The sequence below is a fragment of the Heptranchias perlo genome, chromosome 10 (genome assembly GCF_035084215.1).
Source record: "Heptranchias perlo isolate sHepPer1 chromosome 10, sHepPer1.hap1, whole genome shotgun sequence".
Taxonomy (NCBI): domain Eukaryota; kingdom Metazoa; phylum Chordata; class Chondrichthyes; order Hexanchiformes; family Hexanchidae; genus Heptranchias; species Heptranchias perlo.
In genome coordinates, this window is record NC_090334.1 from 4,231,618 (window position 1) to 4,245,370 (window position 13,753).

General features: G+C 43.8%; 1 protein-coding gene across 2 annotated transcripts in view; it reads left to right on the plus strand.

Annotated features, from left to right (window-relative positions):
• The window catches only part of LOC137326238 (1-phosphatidylinositol 4,5-bisphosphate phosphodiesterase beta-2-like), a 200,927-nt gene that overhangs the window by 89,307 nt on the left and 97,867 nt on the right, over positions 1–13,753 (plus strand). The window lies entirely within an intron of this gene.

The following is a 13,753-nucleotide window of genomic DNA, read 5'->3' on the forward strand; positions in this document are numbered from 1 at the left end:
TGTACCTGCATGCTAACTTTTTGTGTTTCTTGTACGAGTACACCCAAATCTCTCTGAATGCCAAACATTTAAAAAATATTCTGTTTTTCTATTCTTCCTACCAAAGTGAATAACCTCACATTTCCCAAAATTATACACCATCTGCCACCTTCTTGCCCACTCACCTAGCCTGTCTATATCCCTTTGCAGACTCTTTGTGTCCTCCTCACAGCTTACTTTCCCACCTAGATTTGTATCATCAGCAAACTTGGATACATTACACTTGATTCCTTTGTCTAAGTCATTAATATAGATTGTAAATAGCTGAGGCCCAAGCACCGATCCCTGTGGCACCCCACTAGTTACAGCCTGCCAACCTGAAAATGACCCGTTTATCCCTACTCTCTATTTTCTGTCCGTTAACCAATCCTCTATCCATGCTAATATATTACCCCCAACCACATGAGCTCTTATCTTGTTTAACAGCCTTTTATGTGGCACCTTATCGATGGCACCTTTTTATCAATTTTTTGGTCGTCCTTTGTTGGTTTCTAAAACTCTCCCAATCCCCAGGCTTACTACTCTTCTTTGCAACATTATAAACCTCTTCTTTTAATCTAATACTATCCTTACCTTCTTTAGTTAGCCACAGATGGATCACTTTTCCAGTAGAATTTTTATTTCTCAAAGAAATGTATATTTGTTGAGAATTTTGAAATATTTCTTTCAATGTTTGCCATTGCATTTCTTTTTGTCTACTGCTTATCTAATTTCCCAATCTACCTTAGCCAACTCGCCCCTCATACCTATGTAATTGGCTTTATTTAAATTTAAGACTCTAGTTTCAGTCTTAAGTACATCATTCTCAAACTCAATGTGAAATTCTATCATATTATGATCACTCTTCCCCAGAGGATCCTTTACTATGAGATTACTAATTAACCCTGTCTCAATACACAAAACAGGATCTAAAATACCCTGCTCCCTGGTTGGTTCCAAGATGTATTGTTCTAGGAAACTGTCTTGAATGAATTTCATGAACTCGCCTCCAGGCAACCTTTGCCAATTTGATTTGCCCAGTTTATATGAAGATTAAAGTCCCCCATGATTATTACATTACCTTTGTTACAAGCTGCTATTATTTCTTGATTAATACTCTGGCCAATGGTATAGCTACTGTTAGGGGCGTCTATAAACTACTCCCACCAGTGTTTTCTGCCCCTTGTTATTTCTTATTTCCACCCATACTGATTCTACTTCCTGATCTTCTGAGCCAAGATCCTTTCTCGCTACTGACCTTATGTCATCCTATATTATCAGGGCTACCCCACTCCTTTTCCATTCTGTCTGTCTTTTCGAAAAGTCAAGTACCCTGGAAATTTAGTTCCCAACCTGGGTCACCTTGCAACCATGTCTCTATAATGGCTATTAGATCAAACCCGTTTATCTCTATTTGTGCCACTAATTCATCTATCTTGTTACGAATGCTCCGTGCGTTCAGATAAAGAGCCTTTAATTTTGACTTTTTACCATTTTTCCCTGCTTGGACCTTATTCGCTGATGCAGTACAGTTTAGCGGTAACCCTCTATCCCTTCCTGTCACACTCTGCTTATCTTTACTCAAATTGCTACACTCCTCTATTACCAGTCCTCTGGCACTATTCCCTTTTCGAATGAATTTTTATATATATGTAATCGTGCCTGTGCTATCTCTTCCCTAACTCCTTTTAATATGCGTGGATGCAATCCATCTTGACCAGGAGTCTTATCCTCCCTTAGTTTGATTAGTTTATCAATTATCTCTTCGCTTTCTATCTTAAATGTTTAAATATTTTTTCTAATGTCCTGCCCATCTTGTTAGTTTCCCTGATAAATACGGAGGCAAATTAATTATTCAATGTTTCTGCCATTTTGCTGAAGTTACCTGTGAGTTTATTTTGTGCATCCCTTAGTGGCTCTACCCCTATCCTGATTTTTCTTTTGTTATTTATGTTTCTGTAGAATACTTTACCATTTCTTTATATATTCCTTGATAATTTAATCTCTTTGTTTTCCTAATTGTTTTTTTGACTTCTTTCCTAACCTCTTCCTATTCCCTTTTGTTGTCCTCTCCTTTATTGTCTATGTACTGAGAGTCTGCCTTTTTGTTTAGTTTCAGTATTACCCGTATCTCTTCATTCATCCATGGTGTTTCATTATTGGCTAGTTTGTTCTTGCTTTTTCGAGGAATATATTTCTCTTGAACTCTATTTATCACTTTGGACAGCTAATGTTATTCCTATATTTAAAAAGGAAGATAGAACCAGTCCAGGGAACTATAGACCAATTAGCTTAATGTCGGTGGTAGGAAAGATAATGGAATCTTTACTCAAAGATGTAATAGAAAGACATCTAGAAAACAAAAATATAAGAGGGAAAGTCAGCACGGATTTCAAAAGGGAAAATCATGCTTGACCAACCTTACTGAATTCTTTGAAGAAGTAACAGAAAGAGTAGACAAGGATAATGTAGTATATGTAATATATTTGAATTTTCAAAAGGTCTTTGATAATGTACCGCATAGTAGACTCAAGACGTCAGAGCATGTGGAGTCAGGGGACAGGTAGCAGAATGGATAGCAAGCTGGCTACAAAACAGAAAACAGAGAGTAGGGGTTAAGGGTAGTTACTCAGACTGGCAAAAGGTGGGAAGTGATGTTCCACAGGGATTGGTGCTGGGACCACTGTTATTCACAATTTACATTAATGATTTGGATTTGGGAATCAGAAGTACAATTTGAAAATTTACAGACGACACCAAATTGGGGGATATAGTTAATACAAAGGAAGAATCGGTCAAAATGCAAGAGGTCATTAATAAACTTACAGATTGGGCGCGTAATTATAGAATCATAGAAGTTCACAACATGGAAACAGGCCCTTCGGCCCAACATGTCCATGTCGCCCAGTTTATACCACTAAGCTAGTCCCAATTGCCTGCACTTGGCCCATATCCCTCTGTACCCATCTTACCCATGTAACTGTCCAAATGCTTTTTAAAAGACAAAATTGTACCCGCCTCTACTACTGCCTCTGGCAGCTCGTCCCAGACACTCACCACCCTTTGAGTGAAAAAATTGCCCCTCTGGACCCTTTTGTATCTCTCCCCTCTCACCTTAATTCTATGCCCCCTCGTTATAGACTCCCCTACCTTTGGGAAAAGATTTTGACTATCTACCTTATCTATGCCCCTCATTATTTTATAGACTTCTAGAAGATCACCCCTAAACCTCCTACTCTCCAGGGAAAAAAGTCTCAGTCTATCCAACCTCTCCCTATAAGTCAAACCATCAAGTCCCGGTAGCATCCCAGTAAATCTTTTCTGCACTCTTTCTAGTTTAATAATATCCTTTCTATAATAGGGTGACCAGAACTGTACACGGTATTCCAAGTGTGGCCTTACTAATGTCTGGTACAACTTCAACAAGACATCCCAACTCCTGTATTCAATGTTCTGATCAATGAAACCAAGCATGCCGAATGCCTTCTTCACCACCCTATCCACCTGTGACTCCACTTTCAAGGAGCTATGAACCTGTACTCCTAGATCGCTTTGTTCTATAACTCTCCCCAGTGCCCTACCATTAACGGAGTAGGTCCTGGCCCGATTCGATCTACCAAAATGCATCACCTCACATTTATCTAAATTAAACTCCATCTGCCATTCATCGGCCCACTGGCCCAATTTATCAAGATCCCGTTGCAATCCTAGATAACCTTCTTCACTGTCCACAATGCCACCAATCTTGGTGTCATCTGCAAACTTACTAACCATGCCTCCTAAATTCTCATCCAAATCATTAATATAAATAACAAATAACAGCGGACCCAGCACCGATCCCTGAGGCACACCGCTGGTCACAGGCCTCCAGTTTGAAAAACAACCCTCCACAACCACCCTCTGTCTCCTGTCGTCAAGCCAATTTTGTATCCAATTGGCTACCTCACCTTGGATCCCGTGAGATTTAACCTTATGTAACAACCTACCATGCGGTACCTTGTCAAAGGCTTTGCTAAAGTCCATGTAGACCACGTCTACTGCACAGCCCTCATCTATCTTCTTGGTTACCCCTTCAAAAAACTCAATCAAATTCGTGAGACATAATTGGCAAATGAATTTCATCATAGATAAGTGAGAAGTGGTAGGAAGAATAAGGAGGCCACATATTGCTTGGGTAATAACAGTCTAAATGGGGTAGAGGAGCAAATCACTACAAGTAGGTTAATAAGGCCATTAAAAAGGCAGATCAAGCACTAGGGTTCATTTTTAGAGGGATAGAATTGCAAAGCAATGTTCCCCTGGAAGTCTGGCACACACAAACCGGTATTCAGCGTTGAGTACCAGTGAGGGTGATGACACCTCGGGGGAATCCAGTGAGGAGCAAATCCACGGCACCGTGGGAGACTCGACTGCACAGTAAAGTGTATAAATGCAGTTGTTATTGGGGTTTCGATAGTCAGGGGGATGCACAGGCATTTCTGCAACCGCAGACATGAGTCCCGCATGGTGTATTGCCTCCCTGGTGCCAGGGTAAAGGACATCACTGAACAGGTGCAGGACATTTTGAGGGGGGAAAAGGAACAGCCAGAAATCGTGGTTCATATGCGAACCAATGACAAAGGAAGGAAAAGGGTCGAGGTCCTGCAGTCAGAGTTTCAGGAACTAGGGAGGAAGTTAAAAAGCAGAACCTCAAAAGTAATAATCTCTGGATTACTCCCAATGCCACGTGCTAGTGAGTATAGGAATAGTAGGATAAGACAGGTTAATGCGTGGCTGGAGAAATGGTGCAGGAGGGAGTGCTTCAGATTCCTGGGGCATTGGGACCAGTTCTGGGGTAGGAGGGATCTGTTCAAAATGGATAGGTTGCAGAATGGGACCAAAGTCCTCGCTGGGAGGTTAACTAGTGTTGTGGGGGAGGGTTTAAACTAATTTGGCAGGGGGATGGAAACCAGGATGAATCATTAGAAAGGAGAAACAAGGTGCACAGAGGACTGGAGAGACAAATAGAATTAAAGTAAAAAATAGTTCAGATATTGGAGGGATCAGACAGGGGGGAAAATGCGAGGCTGCCTAAGATGAGTTTAGTGTGCATGTGTGTAAATGACGTAGTGGGGTAAATAAGGTTGGTGAGCTGCAGGCTCAAGTCGCCACATGGGACGATGATATAGTGACAATAACGGAGACCTGGCTCAAAGAAGGGGAGGATTGGGTACTTAATATTCCTGGCTACAAGGTATTCAGGAAAGATCGGGGAGGGAAGGAAAGAAAGGAGGGTTAGCAAGTATTGATCAAAGAAACTATTATAGCACTGGAAAGGGATGATGTAGTTGAGGGGTCAAAGACAGAATCTATTTGGTTAGAATTAAGGAACAATAGAGGAGCTATTACACTACTGGGTGTATACTATAGGCCATTAAATAGTGGGAAGAAGATAGAGGAGCAAATTTGCTGGTAAATTACAGAAAGATGCAAGAACTATAGAGTATCAATAATGGGGGGCTTCAATTATCCCAATATAGACTGGGACAGTAACAGTGTAAAGGGCAAAGAGGGGGAGGAATTCCTGAAATATATGCAAGGCAACTTGGTTGATCTGTGTGTTTCCAGCCTGAGGAAGGAAGCAGTGCTGGATCTAGTTCTGGGGAATGAAGTGGGGCATTTGGGGAACAGTGATCACAATATCATCAGGTTTAGAATAGTTATGGAAAAGGACAAGGAACAATCAAGCATTAAAATACTTAACTGGAGGAGGGCTAATTTCAGAGAGTTATAAAAGGATCTTGCCCTGGTGGATTGGAATCAACAGTTGGTAAGCAAAACAGTAATTGAACAATGGGAGGCCTTCAAGGAAGAGATGGTTTGGGTGCAGAGTAGACACATTCCCATGAGGGGGAAAGGAAGAACATCTAAAGCTAGAGCTCCCTGGATGACTAAAGATACAGAGATTAAAATGAAACAGAAAAAGGAGGCTTATGACAAGGGTAAGGTTCATAATACAGTAGAGAACCAGGCTGAATATGTAGAAAGTACAGAGGAGATCTAAAAAAGGGTATAAGAGGGGCAAAGAGAGAGTATGAGAATAGATTAGCGGCTAACATAAAAGGGAACCCAAATGTCTTTTAAAACATTAAAATAGTAAAACATTAGTCAAAGGAAGGGTGGGGCCGATTAGGGACAAAAAATGAGATCATCTTGTGGAGGCAGAGGGCATGGCTGAGGTACTAAATTAATACTTCGCATCCATCTTCACTGGAGAAGAGGACGCTGCCATTGTAACAGTAAAGGAGGAGGTAGTAGTGATATTGGACAGGATAAAAATAGATAGAGAGGTGGTATTTAAAAGATTGACAGTACTCAAAGTAGATAAGACACCTGGTCCGGATGGGATGCATCCTCGGTTACTGAGGGAAGTAAGGGTGGAAATTGCGGAGGCTCTGGCCACAATCTTCCAATCCTCCTTAGATATGGGGATGGTCCCAGAGGACTGGAGGATTGCAAATGTCACACCCCTGTTCAAAAAAGGGGAGAGGGATAAACCCGGCAATTACAGGCCAGTCAACCTAACATCAGTGGTGGGGGAAATGTTTGGAGAAAATAATCCGAGGTAAAATTAATTGGCACTTGGAAAAATATGGGCCAATAAATGAAAGTCAGCACAGATTTGTTCAAGGCATACCCTGTTTGACTAACTTGATTGAGTTCTTTGATGAAGTAATGGAGAGGCTTGTTGAGGGTCGTGCGGTGGATGTTGTGTATATGGACTTTCGAATGCATTTGATAAAGTACCATATAATAGATTTGTTAGCAAAATTAAAGCCCAAGGGATTGAAAGGACAGTGGCAGCATGGTTACAAAATTGGCGGAGAGTAGTGGTGAATGGTTGTTTTTCAGACTGGAGGGAAGTATACAGTGGTGTTCCCCAGGGGTCAGTATTTGGACCGTTGCTTTTTTTGATATATATTAATGACTTGGACTTGGGTATACAGGGAATAATTTCAAAGTTTGCAGATGACACAAAACTTGGAAATGTAGTAAACAATGTGGAGGATAGTAACAGACTTCAGGAGAATATAGACAGACTGGTGAAATGGGCAGACACATGACAGATGAAATTTAACACAGAGAAGTGTGAACTGATACATTTTGGTAGAAAGAATTTAGAGAGGTATTACAAACTAAATAGTACAATTTTCAAGCGAGGAACAGAGAGACCTGGAGGTGTATGCACACAAATCTTTGAAGGTGGCAGGACAAGTTGAGAAGGCTGTTAAAAAAGCATATGGGATTCTGGGCTTTATTAATAGAGGCATAGAGTACAAAAGCAAGGAAGATGTGCTAAACCTTTATAAAACACTGGTTAGGCCTCAGCTGGAGTATTGTGTTCAATTCTGGGCACCACACTTTAGGAAGGATGTGAAGGCTTTTGAGAGGGTGGAGAAGAGATTTCCTAGACTTCAGTTATATGGAGAGACTGGAGAAGCTGGGGTTGTTCTCCTTAGAACAGAGAAGGTTAAGGGGAGATTTGATAGATGTTCAAAATCATGAACGGTTTTGATAGAATAAATAAGGAGAAACTGTTTCCAATGGCAGGAGGGTCGGTAACCAGAGGACACAGATTTAAGCTGATTGGCAAAAGAACCAGAGACGACATGAGGAAACATTTTTTTACGCAGCGCGTTGTAATGATCTGGAATGATCTGCCTGAAAGGGTGGTAGAAGCAGATTCAATAATAACTTTTGAAGGGAGATTGGATAAATAGTTGAAGGAAAAAAATTTACAGGGCTATGGGGAAAGAATAGGGCAATGGGACTAATTGAATAGCTCTTTCAAAGAGCCGGCACAGGCATGAATGGGCTGAATGGCCTCCTTCTGTGCTGTAACATACTATGCTACTATGATACTATGAACTTGTATAGAATCTTGGTTAGACCACACTTGAAGTACTGTGCACAGTTCTGGTCTCCATATTATAGAAAGGATATAGAGGCATTGGAGAAGGTGCAAAAAAGATTCACAAGGGTGACACCAGAGCTGAGCGGATATACTTATCAGAAAGGCTGAACAGGCTGGGGCTCCTTTCTCTGGAAAAGAGAAGGCTGAGGGGTGACTTGATAGAGGTGTTTAAGATAATTAAAGGGTTTGATAGGGTAGACGTAGAGAAAATGTTTCCACTTGTGGGGAGTCGAAAACTAGAGATCATGAATATAAAATAGTCGCTAATAAATCCAATAGGGAATTCAGGAGAAAGTTCCTTACTCAAAGAGTGGTAAGAATGTGGAACACACTACCACAAGGCTTATTGAGGCAAATAGCATATTGCATTTAAGGGGAAGCTAGATAAGCACATGAGTGAGAAAGGGATAGAAGGATATCCTGATAGGGTGAGATGAAGTAGGGAGGGAGGAGACTCGTGTGGAGCATAAACGGCGGCATGGACCAGTTTGGCCGAATGGTCCCTTCCTGTGCTGTAGTTTCAATGTAATCTGATGTAACTCCACACCCGACTTGAACACTCTGATATATCCCACACTCCTCACTGTAACACTCTGATATATCCCACACCCCTCACTGTTACACTCTGATATATCCCACACCCCTCACTGTAACACTCTGATATATCCCACACCCCTCACTGTAACACTCTGATATATCCCACACCCCTCACTGTTACACTCTGATATATCCCACACCCCTCACTGTAACACTCCGATATACCCCACACCCCTCACTGTTACACTCCGATATATCCCACACCCCTCACTGTTACACTCTGATATATCCCACACCCCTCACTGTAACACTCCGATATACCCCACACCCCTCACTGTTACACTCTGATATATCCCACACCCCTCACTGTAGCACTCTGATATATCCCACACCCCTCACTGTAACACTCTGATATATCCCACACCCCTCACTGTTACACTCTGATATATCCCACACCCCTCACTGTAACACTCCGATATATCCCACACCCCTCACTGTTACACTCTGATATATCCCACACCCCTCACTGTAGCACTCTGATATATCCCACACCCCTCACTGTAACACTCTGATATATCCCACACCCCTCACTGTAACACTCTGATATATCCCACACCCCTCACTGTTACACTCTGATATACCCCACACCCCTCACTGTTACACTCTGATATAGTGCACACCCCTCACTGTTACACTCTGATATATCCCACACCCCTCACTGTAGCACTCTGATATATCCCACACTCCTCACTGTTACACTCTGATATATCCCACACCCCTCACTGTTACACTCTGATATATCCCACACCCCTCACGGTTACACTCTGATATATCCCACACCCCTCACTGTTACACTCTGATATATCCCACACCCCTCACGGTTACACTCTGATATATCCCACACCCCTCACTGTAACACTCTGATATATCCCACACCCCTCACTGTAACACTCTGATATACCCCACACCCCTCACTGTAACACTCTGATATAGTGCACACCCCTCACTGTTACACTCTGATATATCCCACACCCCTCACGGTTACACTCTGATATATCCCACACCCCTCACTGTAACACTCTGATATACCCCACACCCCTCACTGTAACACTCTGATATAGTGCACACCCCTCACTGTTACACTCTGATATATCCCACACCCCTCACGGTTACACTCTGATATATCCCACACCCCTCACTGTAACACTCTGATATATCCCACACCCCTCACTGTAACACTCTGATATATCCCACACCCCTCACTGTTACACTCTGATATATCCAACACCCCTCACTGTAACACTCTGATATATCCCACACTCCTCACTGTTACACTCTGATATATCCCACACCCCTCACTGTAACACTCTGATATATCCAACACCCCTCACGGTTACACTCTGATATACCCCACACCCCTCACTGTAACACTCTGATATATCCCACACCCCTCACTGTAACACTCTGATATATCCAACACCCCTCACGGTTACACTCTGATATATCCCACACCCCACACCCCTCACTGTAACACTAGGAGATACCCCACACCCCTCACTGTTACACTCTGATATATCCCACGCCCCTCACTGTAACACTAGGAGATACTCCACACCCCTCACTGTTACACTCTGATATACCCCACACCCCTCACTGTAACACTAGGAGATACCCCACACCCCTCACTGTAACACTAGGAGATACTCCACACCCCTCACTGTAACACTAGGAGATACCCCACACCCCTCACTGTAACACTAGGAGATACCCCACACCGCTCACTGTAACACTAGGAGATACCCCACACCCCTCACTGTAACACTCTGATATACCCCACACCGCTCACTGTTACACTCTGATATACCCCACACCGCTCACTGTAACACTAGGAGATACCCCACAGCCCTCACTGTAACACTCTGATATTCCCCACATCCCTCACTGTTACACTCCGATATACCCCACACCCCTCACGGTTACACTCCGATATACCCCACACCCCTCACGGTTACACTCTGATATATCCCACACTCCTCACTGTTACACTCTGATATATCCCACACCCCTCACTGTTACACTCTGATATATCCCACACCCCTCACTGTTACACTCTGATATATCCCACACCCCTCACTGTAACACTCTGATATATCCCACACCCCTCACTGTAACACTCTGATATATCCCACACCCCTCACTGTAACACTCTGATATATCCCACACCCCTCACTGTAGCACTCTGATATATCCCACACCCCTCACTGTTACACTCTGATATATCCCACACCCCTCACTGTAGCACTCTGATATATCCCACACCCCTCACTGTTACACTCTGATATATCCCACACCCCTCACTGTAACACTCTGATATACCCCACACCCCTCACTGTAACACTCTGATATATCCCACACCCCTCACTGTAACACTCTGATATACCCCACACCCCTCACTGTAACACTCTGATATATCCCACACCCCTCACTGTAGCACTCTGATATATCCCACACTCCTCACTGTTACACTCTGATATATCCCACACCCCTCACTGTAACACTCTGATATATCCCACACCCCTCACGGTTACACTCTGATATATCCCACACTCCTCACTGTTACACTCTGATATATCCCACACCCCTCACTGTTACACTCTGATATATCCCACACCCCTCACTGTTACACTCTGATATATCCCACACCCCTCACTGTAACACTCTGATATATCCCACACCCCTCACTGTAACACTCTGATATATCCCACACCCCTCACTGTAACACTCTGATATATCCCACACCCCTCACTGTAGCACTCTGATATATCCCACACCCCTCACTGTTACACTCTGATATATCCCACACCCCTCACTGTAGCACTCTGATATATCCCACACCCCTCACTGTAGCACTCTGATATATCCCACACCCCTCACGGTTACACTCTGATATATCCCACACCCCTCACTGTAACACTCTGATATATCCCACACCCCTCACTGTAACACTCTGATATATCCAACACCCCTCACGGTTACACTCTGATATATCCAACACCCCTCACTGTTACACTCTGATATATCCCACACCCCTCACTGTAACACTCTGATATATCCAACACCCCTCACGGTTACACTCTGATATATCCCACACCCCACACCCCTCACTGTAACACTAGGAGATACCCCACACCCCTCACTGTTACACTCTGATATATCCCACACTCCTCACTGTTACACTCTGATATAGTGCACACCCCTCACGGTTACACTCTGATATATCCCACACCCCTCACTGTAACACTCTGATATATCCCACACCCCTCACTGTAACACTCTGATATATCCAACACCCCTCACGGTTACACTCTGATATATCCCACACCCCACACCCCTCACTGTAACACTAGGAGATACCCCACACCCCTCACTGTTACACTCTGATATATCCCACGCCCCTCACTGTAACACTAGGAGATACTCCACACCCCTCACTGTTACACTCTGATATACCCCACACCCCTCACTGTAACACTAGGAGATACCCCACACCCCTCACTGTAACACTAGGAGATACTCCACACCCCTCACTGTAACACTAGGAGATACCCCACACCCCTCACTGTAACACTAGGAGATACCCCACACCGCTCACTGTAACACTAGGAGATACCCCACACCCCTCACTGTAACACTCTGATATACCCCACACCGCTCACTGTTACACTCTGATATACCCCACACCGCTCACTGTAACACTAGGAGATACCCCACAGCCCTCACTGTAACACTCTGATATTCCCCACATCCCTCACTGTTACACTCCGATATACCCCACACCCCTCACGGTTACACTCTGATATATCCCACACCCCTCACTGTTACACTCTGATATATCCCACACCCCTCACTGTTACACTCCGATATACCCCACACCCCTCACTGTTACACTCTGATATATCCCACACCCCTCACTGTTACACTCTGATATACCCCACACCGCTCACTGTAACACTAGGAGATACCCCACAGCCCTCACTGTAACACTCTGATATTCCCCACATCCCTCACTGTTACACTCCGATATACCCCACACCCCTCACGGTTACACTCTGATATATCCCACACCCCTCACTGTTACACTCTGATATATCCCACACCCCTCACTGTTACACTCCGATATACCCCACACCCCTCACTGTTACACTCTGATATATCCCACACCCCTCACTGTTACACTCTGATATTCCCCACACCCCTCACTGTAACGCTCTGATTTAGCCCACACTCCTCACTGTAGCACTCTGATATACCCCACACCCCTCACTGTTACACTCTGATATATCCCACACCCCTCACTGTTACACTCTGATATATCCCACACCCCTCACTGTTACACTCTGATATATCCCACACCCCTCACTGTTACACTCTGATATTCCCCACACCCCTCACTGTAACGCTCTGATTTAGCCCACACCCCTCACTGTAACGCTCCGATATACCCTACACCCTCTGACTGTAACACTCTGATAAACTCTACCCCCTCACTGTACATACGAACATACGAATTAAGAGCAGGAGTAGGCCATTCGGCCCCTCGAGCCTGCTCTGCCACTTGATAAGATCATGGCTGATCTGATTGTGACCTCAACCCTACTTTCCCGTCTATCTACTTTAACCTTTGACTTCCTTGTTAATCAGGAATCTATCTAACTCAGCCTTAAAAATATTCAATGACCCTGCCTCCACCGCTCTCTGGGGAAGGGAGTTCCACAGACTCACGACCCTCTGAGAGAAAAAAATTCTCCTCATCTCCGTCTTAAATGGGAGACCCCTTATTTTTAAACTGTGGCCCCTAGTTCTAGTCTCTCCCACAAGGGGAAACATCCTCTCAGCATCTACCCCTTCTAGTCCCCTCAGGATATTATATGTTTCAATAAGATCACCTCTCATTCTTCTAAACTCCAGTGTATACAGGCCCAACTTGTCCAACCTTTCCTCATAAGATAACTCCCTCATCCCAGGAATCAGTCGAGTGAACCTTCTATGAACTGCCTCCAAAGCAATTATGTCCTTTCTTAAATAAGGAGACCAAAAACTGCACACAGTATTCTCGATGTGGTCTCACCAATGCCCTGTACAGCTGTAGCAAAACATCTCTACTTTTATATTCCATTCCCCTTGCAATAAATGACAACATTCCATTTGCCTTCCTAATCACTTGCTGTACCTGCGTACTAACTA